Source organism: Hyaena hyaena, unplaced genomic scaffold, assembly GCF_003009895.1.
Source record: "Hyaena hyaena isolate Hyena2069 unplaced genomic scaffold, ASM300989v1 scaffold_736, whole genome shotgun sequence".
Lineage (NCBI taxonomy): Eukaryota > Metazoa > Chordata > Mammalia > Carnivora > Hyaenidae > Hyaena > Hyaena hyaena.
In genome coordinates, this window is record NW_024081372.1 from 87810 (window position 1) to 98432 (window position 10623).

At 38.3% G+C, this 10623-nt stretch overlaps 1 long non-coding RNA gene across 1 annotated transcript in view; it reads right to left on the reverse strand.

Moving 5' to 3' along the window:
* Nucleotides 1-9107, reverse strand: part of LOC120220937 — an 86941-nt gene extending 77834 nt beyond the window's left edge. Inside the window, exons 1-2 of the long non-coding RNA XR_005525697.1 lie at nucleotides 8950-9107; nucleotides 2857-2979 (exon numbers count right to left, since the gene is read on the reverse strand). This is a non-coding gene — a long non-coding RNA (uncharacterized LOC120220937). The remainder of the gene's footprint in view (nucleotides 1-2856; nucleotides 2980-8949) is intronic.
* Between the last annotated feature and the right edge of the window lie 1516 nt (nucleotides 9108-10623).

Below are 10623 nucleotides of genomic sequence, written 5' to 3' on the forward strand. Positions count from 1 at the left end.
TAATGGCTACAAATCTTGGTGCAAATCTTTCCATTATTTCAGTGATTTAATACATACAGCACCCAGCAACTTACATTTTAATAAGATGGCAATTTATTGTTGGAAGTAATTTTGTTTAAGCTATTTTTACTTCTTTCCCCCTTCTTGTTAACTGTTGGAAATACTCCGATCAGCATATTGAGCCCTTTCCTTGCTATGGAAGTGTTACATGCTGCTATGGTTTGTAGGTCTCCCTTTGTTGAAGGCCAGGGAAAATATTCTGGATAATTCATTTTTATTATTCCCTTTTCTAAGAGTTTGTGTTCATTTTTAAAGCAGTAAGCTTCAGTTTCCTTTCTGCCAGACAATCTACAAATTATAAACATACCACAAAAATGCTTGAACAAAATGAATCCATACCTTTTGCAAACTAAAACCAAAACTTCAGTTTACAACATTTTTTCAAAACAATGATCTCTGTGTTTATTCTTTTTAGCCTGTTTAATTGAAAACATGGTCAGAGTCAACATTTGGCATATTTTAATGCTATCTAGACTTAATTTTCTCCTCCCAGACAGCCTCTGATCTTGCTCCAATCCTACCTTGAAGCAGGATCAGCATTTTGGTGGATCCTAACTCCACAAGATTAGGCTTTTCACTGAGGACCCCATGGGGAATGAAGACATTGAAAAGAGTCCCCCAATCAGTGTCTCTTTTCCCCCAAAGATACCCTGCAACTTCTATGAAATGCTTTATCTCCCCATTCTCAGATGTAATGGGACACCCAAATAACACATTAAATAATTTTTTCAATAAACAATTTTGAAAAGATTGTTATAACTTAGCTTTTTAAGTTATTTAGCAAGAAGTGACTTATAGTGAAATTACAATTGGTTCTAATTGTACTGTATTAATCATGATAACTCATGGATCTTGCAAAGTGAGAAAATGTAACCTAAAATTGTTCTCATATATCATGACATTTATTTTAGAATTCACATTTTAATAGGGCGCCTGGGTGGCTCAGTTGGTTAAACATCCGACTCTTGATTTCAGCTCAAGTCAGGATCCCAGGATCATGGACTGGAGCCCTGCATGGGGGTTTGTGTTGACATGGAGCCTGCTTACAAGTCTCTCTCTCTTGCTCGCTTGCTCTCCATACACCCCCTGCTCACTCTCTCTCTCTCTCAAAAAAAATCAAATTTTAACAATTAATGAAGTTGACATAAGGTTCTGCATTTATAGACATTTAATTAAAATTTAATTAAATATTTATTTTTCACTATGCAGTTTTTTTCCCCTGTGATTTGAAGCCAATGCTTCCCTGAGGTCTGACATATTTTCAGAGGACCCTGTAGATTCTCAGCATTATGCCTTTGCATGCTAGTGGATAAAACATCCATAGCACTAGGGAAAATTCCTTCAGTGTTCTCATCCTGTTAGCCCTGGCTCTCAACTCAGATAATAATAACGCACTCAGAAAAACAAAGGCTTGATGAATAGTACCCCATAGCCCCTTTGAAAGATTTATATAAGTTTTTTTTTTTTTTTTTTGCCTGTATACCACAACATCATTAGGAAATGTAAATTTGATGAAAGCAAATCTTCCACTTGAGAGGATGCTAACCCTATAAATAATGGTTTTCCTCCTCTTCAATACCTCTTTCTCAACTGGTATATATTTGCTACTTTCTTTTTTTTTTAATTTATTTCTAGGAGAGAGAGAGAGAGAGAGAGAGAGAGAGACAGCGTGAGCAGGGGAGGGTCAGAGAGAGAGGGAGTCACAGACAGAAACAGGCTCCAGGCTCAGAGCAGGCAGTCAGCACAGAGCCAGACGCGGGGCTCGAACCCAAGAACCGCGAGATCATGACCTAAGCGAAAGTCGGACGCTTAACCGACTAAGCCACCCAGGCGCCCCTATATTTGATACTTTCAGCAAATCTACATAAGCTGCCTTCCAACCAGATTTGGGTCAGACATTGTGCAAGAAGCTCCCTCTGGCCCAGGAGGAAGTGGAACAAGGACTGGGCTATCATGGCCTTCAGTCCCTGCCTCCAGAACACAGCCAGAATTGGACCGAATCTCACCACCTCACCCACTAACACCCTGTCCCTGATGCCAAGTCTCTGGCTGTGCTCTTTGAGTGGCCTCCTAACTGGTCTCCTGCTTCAGCCCTTGGTGCTCTGCAGCCATTCTCAACATGGCAGCCAGGGTGGTCTTCAAAGTATCACCTCTTTGCCATCATCCCCATCTCACTACACGTACAAGCCAGGGTCCTTACGATGGCCTCACCACATCTTGGCCCCTTTGCTTCCTCACCTCTTCTTTTGTCTTGTTCTATCTAGTGCACTCCATTCCAGTTGCACCTGGCCCCTTACTGTTCCTGGGACATACGACTTCTGTTGAGGGCCTTTGAATTTGTTTGCTATGCTTGGGACCCTCTTCTTCCAATTGTTGACCCATTTCCCTCCTTTACTTCTTCCTTAGATCCCTTCTCAGTTTCCTCTCAGCATTTACCCTCATTAGAACATACGACATACCTGACTCACTCATCTTGTTTGTTGTGTGTCTTTCCTCACTGACTATAAGTGCCACGAGGCAGTGTTTTGTCTCTATCATACAGCGTTGGATCCCTTGTACCCAGAATAGTGCTTGGCTTATTTTCTATTAAATTTTAATATTTATTCATTAAGTGGGTACATAATGTGTCTCTTTCTTAAAGGAGTCAATGAGAAAATTGACACGGTATTTACTCATAGTATCTAGGCCTCTATCACTTCAAGACTCAAAGACTCTTCCCCTAATTCAACCCTGAATTTCTTTTCTCAGAAGGGTGGGCCAACTTAACTGGGAGACCATTTTTAGGAGAGGTTTTACCTTGTGCAGGTGATTTCTACCTGGAGAAGGTTCATGTCTCCTGTTCCTTCTAGGCACTCCCCAGTAAGAGCCAGGCTGCAGCTGGTCCTGTCTGCGTCAGTCAACTCTGTTGTGACGAATACCCTAGAAATAGGATTCAGCAAGGATAGGAACTGGGAGATGGTGCTTGCTTTTGAGCTGGTTACAGCACTTTAGGACAAGACTAGAGTCTGTTAGGAAGCCCACAAGCAAATGTTGAGAAGGTATCTGCTTATCCTCCTCCACCTGAGTCCCTTGCCCGTGGAGAACCGAATTTCAAGGATGAGCATCACTTCCTACTCCCCACGTACATCACTCAGCAAAGCTGGTTGCTCTTATACTGTGTGGAAAGCACAAGTTACCTCCTTATTTCCTCCTCATGTTCCCTCAGAATTATGACAGCTCAGGAAGGCCTTGGTGACATTCTTTAGCAGTAGATCCATAGTCCACATAAATTTCTCAAATGGTTCTGAACCCCTCAGGCCAGATTCTTCAAGGAGATCTTATTAGCACTTCCGACAAGTAGAGTCCCTGTAACACTCACAAATTCCCTTCTCACATCCATTCTTTCTCTCCTGCTCATGTCATCTCTGCTGCTCTTTTATAAGGGTGGCCATCCTTGTGGCTCCTCTGGTGAATTATTCCAGCACAACTCAACTATTTCTTCTGGTCCCTGGTAGTTCGCTCCCAAAACATATTGTCTTTCCTTCTCCTGTGTGAGAAAATGTGAGTTCTTTTAGTTCCTTTGACTGGTTCAGTCATAACCGGACATACACAATCTGAATCTCTCAAGATCCCTTTTAGACACACACACACATACACACACACACATACACATACACACACACACCAAAAACAAAAACAAAAAAAACCCCAAAACCCCAAAATGCTTCAAAATAGTTGTCACGCTGTTATTGTCATGAGTGATTGGATTACGAAAAGTGTGTGTTTAAAATATTTGCCTGTGGAATCATTGATTTTTTAAATTTTCTTAAATGTTTATTTATTTTTGAGAGACAGAGCATGAGTGGGAGAGGGGGGACGAGAGAGAGACAGGGAGAGAGAGAGAGAGAGAATGAGACAGAATCTGAAGCAGGCCCCAGGCTCCAAGCTGTCAGCACAGAGCCCGATGTGCGGCTCAAACTCAGGAACTGCAAGATCATGACCTGAGCCGAAGTCTGATGCTTCATCAACCGAGCCACCCAGGTGTCCCAAGAATCATTGATTTTAATTAGATTAATTTCTTGTAGTAAATGTATCAGGAGTCCTGACAAAACATGGAATACTTAGGATTATTGGAGATAAGTATATTTACAAAAAGGCATTTTATTTCAAAAGTGTGAGTGTAGAGGAACCACAAAGGATAGCAGAATAACAGAGCAAGTAGCTGCAAAGCTGTTACCACCCTTCAGCCTGAAAAGAGCTGGAAAAGCAGTTCTAGGATCCTGGGAGGAGAAGTTGCCTACCTTGTCAGGAGCAGTGACTTCTGGTCATGTGTAATAAGGGAGACAAGCGGTCAAATACCGTGAACACATTTTCCTCTTTTTCATTTTCTGCTGAGATTTCCTTTGGCCCTACACAACTGGAGGTCTGAGGGCATAGGATTCCCTTTAAGTTCCTTCCCCCCTCCCCCGCCCCCAATCCCAGGAGAAGGGGGCGTATATTTAGAGGAACTAGTACACTGAGCTTGTCTCTATTCCCTAAACTATTGTAATCCAGTGTCAATTCTTCATTCCTCAGGCATTTCTGTCCCTCAGTGCAGGACGACACCTTAGAAGAGACTTCTTACACCTGTACGTTTTGCCCTTTAATGAGATTTCAAAAATAAATGGTCATTAATAAATGATAGCTATGAAAATATAAGGAAAATTCAAAGAGAGCAATAGAAAACACTCTACTGAACATTCCTCAGATCAAAGAATTAAAAAGATAGAAAACCCTACAGAGAATTTCTGAGGCTGAAATTTTAAAATGCGTTGAAACCATCTGGAGGTTGATTTTGAAATTTTTATGTCTGAAAAAAAAAATTTCCTTTTAAATCCTCCATTCAGGTTTTCAGATGTTGATGTAGTGCCCACAGGGAATAAACTGCAACCCACAAGGCAGTAGGTTGGGCTATAGAACTCTGCAGCCTCAGGTTATATTAGCAGATATCTAGACTTTGGGTTTGTTAAGAGGATCCATGTGGAAATTCTTGCTGAATTACAGTGTTCTCTTTGCATATTGATACTGAGTACATAGGTAATAGAAATAGACTTTTAAAGGTGTGTGCATTTTCTAGGTGAAACAATATGTATTAAATAAGTTAAACTGATTTTAAACACAGGAGAATATTATTTTCCTAGAACCATTTAGTAGAAATAAAAAAGAATCACAACCCAGTCAGTACAATGACAGTTTTAACAAAAACCTTAAGATGAAGGAGTTGTCGGAAATGATACAATGGGCATTTGGGAGGCTATTTTTAAAAGTCACTTCTAATTACTTTTTAATGGGAAGATTTCATATACAGTGTGTGTGTGTGTGTGTGCGCGCGCACGTGTGTGTGTTTTAGATTAGCTCAGATGAACACCAACTACAAAAAAGCTGACTGCTTTGTTTTACAGATGCATTTTTAATTTGTCTCTATACAAATAAACAGATCTCTATCTTTAATTTCACAGCATTTCCATTTCATGTTTTGATGAAAAGACTCAATCCTTTGTCTTTCTTATTATCTGAAGTGCTTTTGTATTAACCTACTGGGAAAGAAAAAGAAGAAAAGAAAACACTCATATTCTAGGAAGGAACTTGTCCAGGCCAAACTTGAGAATGATATTTTCAGCTTGTAGTGGACAATTTTTATAGTAATGTTGCCATTTTAAGGCATTCAAGATTTTACAACTAAATAGTAGCACTTTTCTTTTAACTTTGGGTGTAAATTTGCCAAGATACCTCAGTCATATTCCTTTTTTGCTCAATCTGAAATTGCCTTTGGTATCTCTGCCTATGTCCTATCGGAAAGGATCGCTGTCGTAATGCATTATTTATATTTTTGGAGAATGCAGTAAATATAGAAAATAATGATTTGTTTTAATTCCTCCTAATTTTATGTTTGCTTTTGATATTAAATTTTAGAATTGAAAGGAGTTATTGTGACACATTATAATAATTTTCATTGATTTAGCAACCAATTGTTAACTCTATACTTTGGTGTTATTTTTTTCTGAAGAAAAAATAATGGCATTGGTTTGGGGCTTGAACAGGATTTTTTAAATGACACAAAGGGAAAGTCAGATAAATTTTAATGCATTCAAATTAAAACTTCTATACAATAAAATACATGATTAACTAGATTAAAGGTATGGATCAGACTGGGGAGAAACATTTTCATCATATGCAATATACCATGAATCACTATGTAGATTACATAAACTACTCCTAGGAAGTAAAATGAAAACTATGAACAATAGGAAAATAATCAATGAATATTGATTCAAAAGAGAGGAAGCAGATTGTCTAAAAACATAAAAATTACTAAATTTTAATGACAAGAAAATGCAATTTCAAATAACGATCATGCTTTTCAGTTACTGAATTGGCAAAAATAGATATCTGATAATAGCAAGTTTCAGTGAAATTGTGGAGAGGCAGGAACCCTCATATACTCCTGGTAGGAATGTATCGTGCTACAGAATTAAGCAGAAAAATTATAAACGCTATCATAGGCAGAATTGCAAGAAGACCTCCATAATCACCCCTTCTCCCTACTCTGGTGTTATGCTCTGTATAATCCCTACTCCTTGAGTGTGAGCAGACCTATTACTTGTGTTTAACCAACAGAATATGGTAAAGATGATAGAATGTCACTGTTGTGGTCGGGTATCAATATACAGTTAGTCCTTGCTTTGCACAGTTCCGATATGCACACATTTCATTTACTATGGTAAATGATCTACACAATCCACTATATATTAATTGTAAGCCACTGCAAAAATACAAAATTTGCTGCTACTTCTTCAGTGTACATATCACTATGTAAGTAGCTGGTGCATATTGTAAGGACACAAGTCTAAACCAGACTGACTCCATAATAGGCTTTAAGTTTCCCATCTAAACTAGAAGGCCTAAGTTTCAGTTTCCCTGAAACTATCAGGCAGCTACACACTGCCCAAGGCTGAAGAAACTGCCCACCACTTCACTCCACCACACTACCTTGGCAACACCCAATCAAGAAAGGCCAGCAACTATAGATAAATCTTAGCTGCCTAATGTTAAAGTTAACCCGTTAGGCACCGAACAAGACCCTAGGCTCGCTCTGAAATTGGTTGAATTTAAAAGTACTCTAAATGTTGTAATTGGATCTCACCAAAAGTAACAAATACTCTAGACAATGTGTATGGTTAAACCCGCTGTCAATGATATTGTATAATTATGATTGGATCACTGTTTCCATGCCACAACTTCTGTAACTCCCCTGTCACAAACCCCATAAAAACCCTACTCTGCCTTTGTTCGAGGCTCTCAGCACGGATCCACTGCATTGGTGAGGTCTGGGAGCCCGAGCTCGAGCCCGTAATAAAGACCTTTGCCTTTGCATGCGTGACTCGGTCTCCCCGGTGGTCTCTGGTCGTTGAGGATACTGTGATCTGGGTATAACAATATCACGATCAGTGATCAATCACTGACTTTCTTTCAAAATCTGTTGGTGACTGGTCAGTCAATTCATACACAGAGAGGAGAGCCAGTAGCTGTATGGTCTCCTGGTCTCCCTGCAATAAATCAAGTAGCATTTTACAGAAATGGATAATGAATGGAGGGAGTTGACTAACAAAGATGAAAGTATAGCAAAGAAATGAAAAGTGAAAACGCTGGGAGTAAGATTGGATTTGATTAAAATATTTGAAAATAGAGATAGTAAAGTAAAAACAGGACAAGACTTACCCCTGCATGAAAGGACTTTTTCAAAGACATTTCAATGACATCGAAAAAACACAAAGAAATTATTTTTTTAAAGGCAAAATTATTTCAATATCTTCAGTTAAAACTACACTAGAAATGGAGTGCTTACTTCTACTTTGGATTAAAGAATGTAATAATAATAGCAATCCCATTCAGTTTGTCTAACATTTTAGGCCAAAGCACTGAATTTGGCTGCCTCACTGGAAAAAAGAAATAGAAGATAAGTACTGAGGCTGAAGGAGTAAATTTTACTGCCATTAGAGGCTGGTTTCATTGTTTTAGAAGTTGAGTGAAATGATTAACATTAACATTGGTGAGGTTACTAGAACTGACAAGCATGCAACTGTAGAATTTGCAACCCGATTCCAAGCACTGGGTAAGGTAGTTACAATGATTATCAAATATTGAATGTTGATGAGACAGGTCATTGTTGGAACACAACCCTATTAAGGACTTGTGGAAGGAAGACACTGAATTGCAAAATGACAGTAAAGGAGAGGCTCTCATTATGCACAATGAAGAACCTAGTAAATGTGAACTGATTGACTCAGATGATGGAAGGGGCCTTGCTGAAAGGCACGAAGGCATCCAGAAAAAGAGACAGACAGAACACCTTGCATTCAAGGAACTCTTAGAGATCGCTTATGATATTGAAGGTATAAAGGTTCACATTTTGGAAGCTGACTCAAACCTAGAAGGGGCTATGGAATTTCACCAAGGCAAAGAGAAGATCCTTGTTCCATATAAAAAAATTATATGTTCAGAAGAAGGCAAGCACTGTTCAAAGTACTTTTGATAAGTTGTTTTTTTATTCTTTTACACAGAAATCAAACACAAATTCTGCATGTTTCTACTGTGAAATTACAGTTCTAAATATATTTTAGTTTTACTATTTTAAAATATTTTTATATATTTTTAACTTACAGTAAGAGAGTTGTCAATGTTTTGACAAAAGTTTTGACAAATTTTTTAAGACGTACAGAAAAATAATGAGAGTTATAACTTATTGCTGCTAGTTAAGATCACTCTGCCTGGTTTCCATTTGTGCTATCATTTTTATGTTTTATGTATAATATCTTATATTCCCAAAGTATAAAAGAGAGGACTGCCTGTGTATTTGGCATTCGGTCTTACCTGCCACACACCGGAAGACAGACACTCTGACCTTGAAGAATTAAGTTGTCCTGTTGTGAACGGCCAGTGCAGATGGTCATATGAAAGCGAGCTGCTGTCCTCAAGTCTACAACTGAAGGGTCTCAATTCTGCCAACAACTACATCAGCATAGAAGAGCACCTCAAGCTCTAGATGAGCCTAAACCTCTCACTGTCACCTTGATTATGGCCGGTGGACTCTTAAGTAGAGCACCAGGTAAGCCATGGCTAGACTCTGGATTTCTTGTGGAAATTGTGAGATCATAAATATACATTGTTCTAAACCAGATTTATCTTAGTTGTCACTTTAAGCTACATTTATTTTAAATGTCTGTTGATTGAACTAAAGTTATCTTTATCAACATGAAGAGTTTAAAAATATTTTGACTGACAAAATCAAATATCAAAATGTAACACATAATATGATGTCATCTATGTAAATAAGAAACATACTTAAAATGCTATATGTCGTCTTTGAGAATATATATATTTTTTCTACATGTATACATATAAATATATATATACATATATACATATGTACATGTGAAGAAAATGAACTAGAAGTCTTTACACTGAATTGCAAATGATGGTTGTCTCTTGGGGATGAGAATGGGGTATAGGAATGAGACCTGGAGGGTCAAACAATAAGAATTTCAACTTCAACCGAAACAATTTTTTTAATGTTTATTTATTTTTGATAGACAGAGGTACAGAGTGGGAGCAGCAGGGCAGAGAGAGGGAGACAGAATCTGAAGAGGGCTCCAGGGTTTGAGCAGTCAGCAGAGCCCAATGCGGGGCTTGAACCCACAACAGTGAGGTCATGAGCTGAGCTAAGTTGGATGCTTAACTAACTGAGCCACGCAGGTGCCCCAGAAATATTTTTTTATAAGAAAGAAAACAATCACAAAAATATCAATAACTTGAAGTTAAATGGCAGGTTCACAGGCATTTTATTTGTAATTATCCAATATTTTTAATTGCTAAAAAGGGAATGACTATAAATTCTAGTCTCTAACACACAATTTAAACCCTGATTTATACCTAGCCATGGAAAGAAGATGAGGAGGAAGTAGTAAGGAAAATGTTCAACATGTTTTGTTGAAGGCAGAAGAAATTAATTGTTGGGTCCTAGAGAACCAAATCAAAATTGAGTAGATTCTACTTCTCTGCTCCAGAATTGTTGTACTCTGGGTTTCAGGAAAAATCTTTCTTCTGTCTTCTGCTCACTGCTTGCACTTACTCCTGTGCAAAAGCGAGACTGAGACTCTGCTGGCTTCTACCTGGAGGGAGCTCACAAGCACCTTAGCATTTCTCTCCAGGTAGTTTGTCATGATCTCTTTCAGAATCGCCTGGAGTGAGTGTTTATTAACAACACAGATGCTTGTGCCCACAGCACATTTACGGAGTCAAGATTTCTGGGGAATATGGCTAGGAATGTTCATTTTTACAAACTCCCTGGGAAATTCTGAGGCATTCTCAATTTTAGAGTAATTATTACTATTTTAATAGTAAAATAGAGTTCATGAAAATGACAAAATGTTGAAAATTTTAATAACTACATACACAAGTAACATTTTGTTGGAAATACCTCTTTTAGGGAGATGGGCAGGAGGTATTCATGGTGCCATGATTAAAAATGTATAGCTTTCCCTTCAT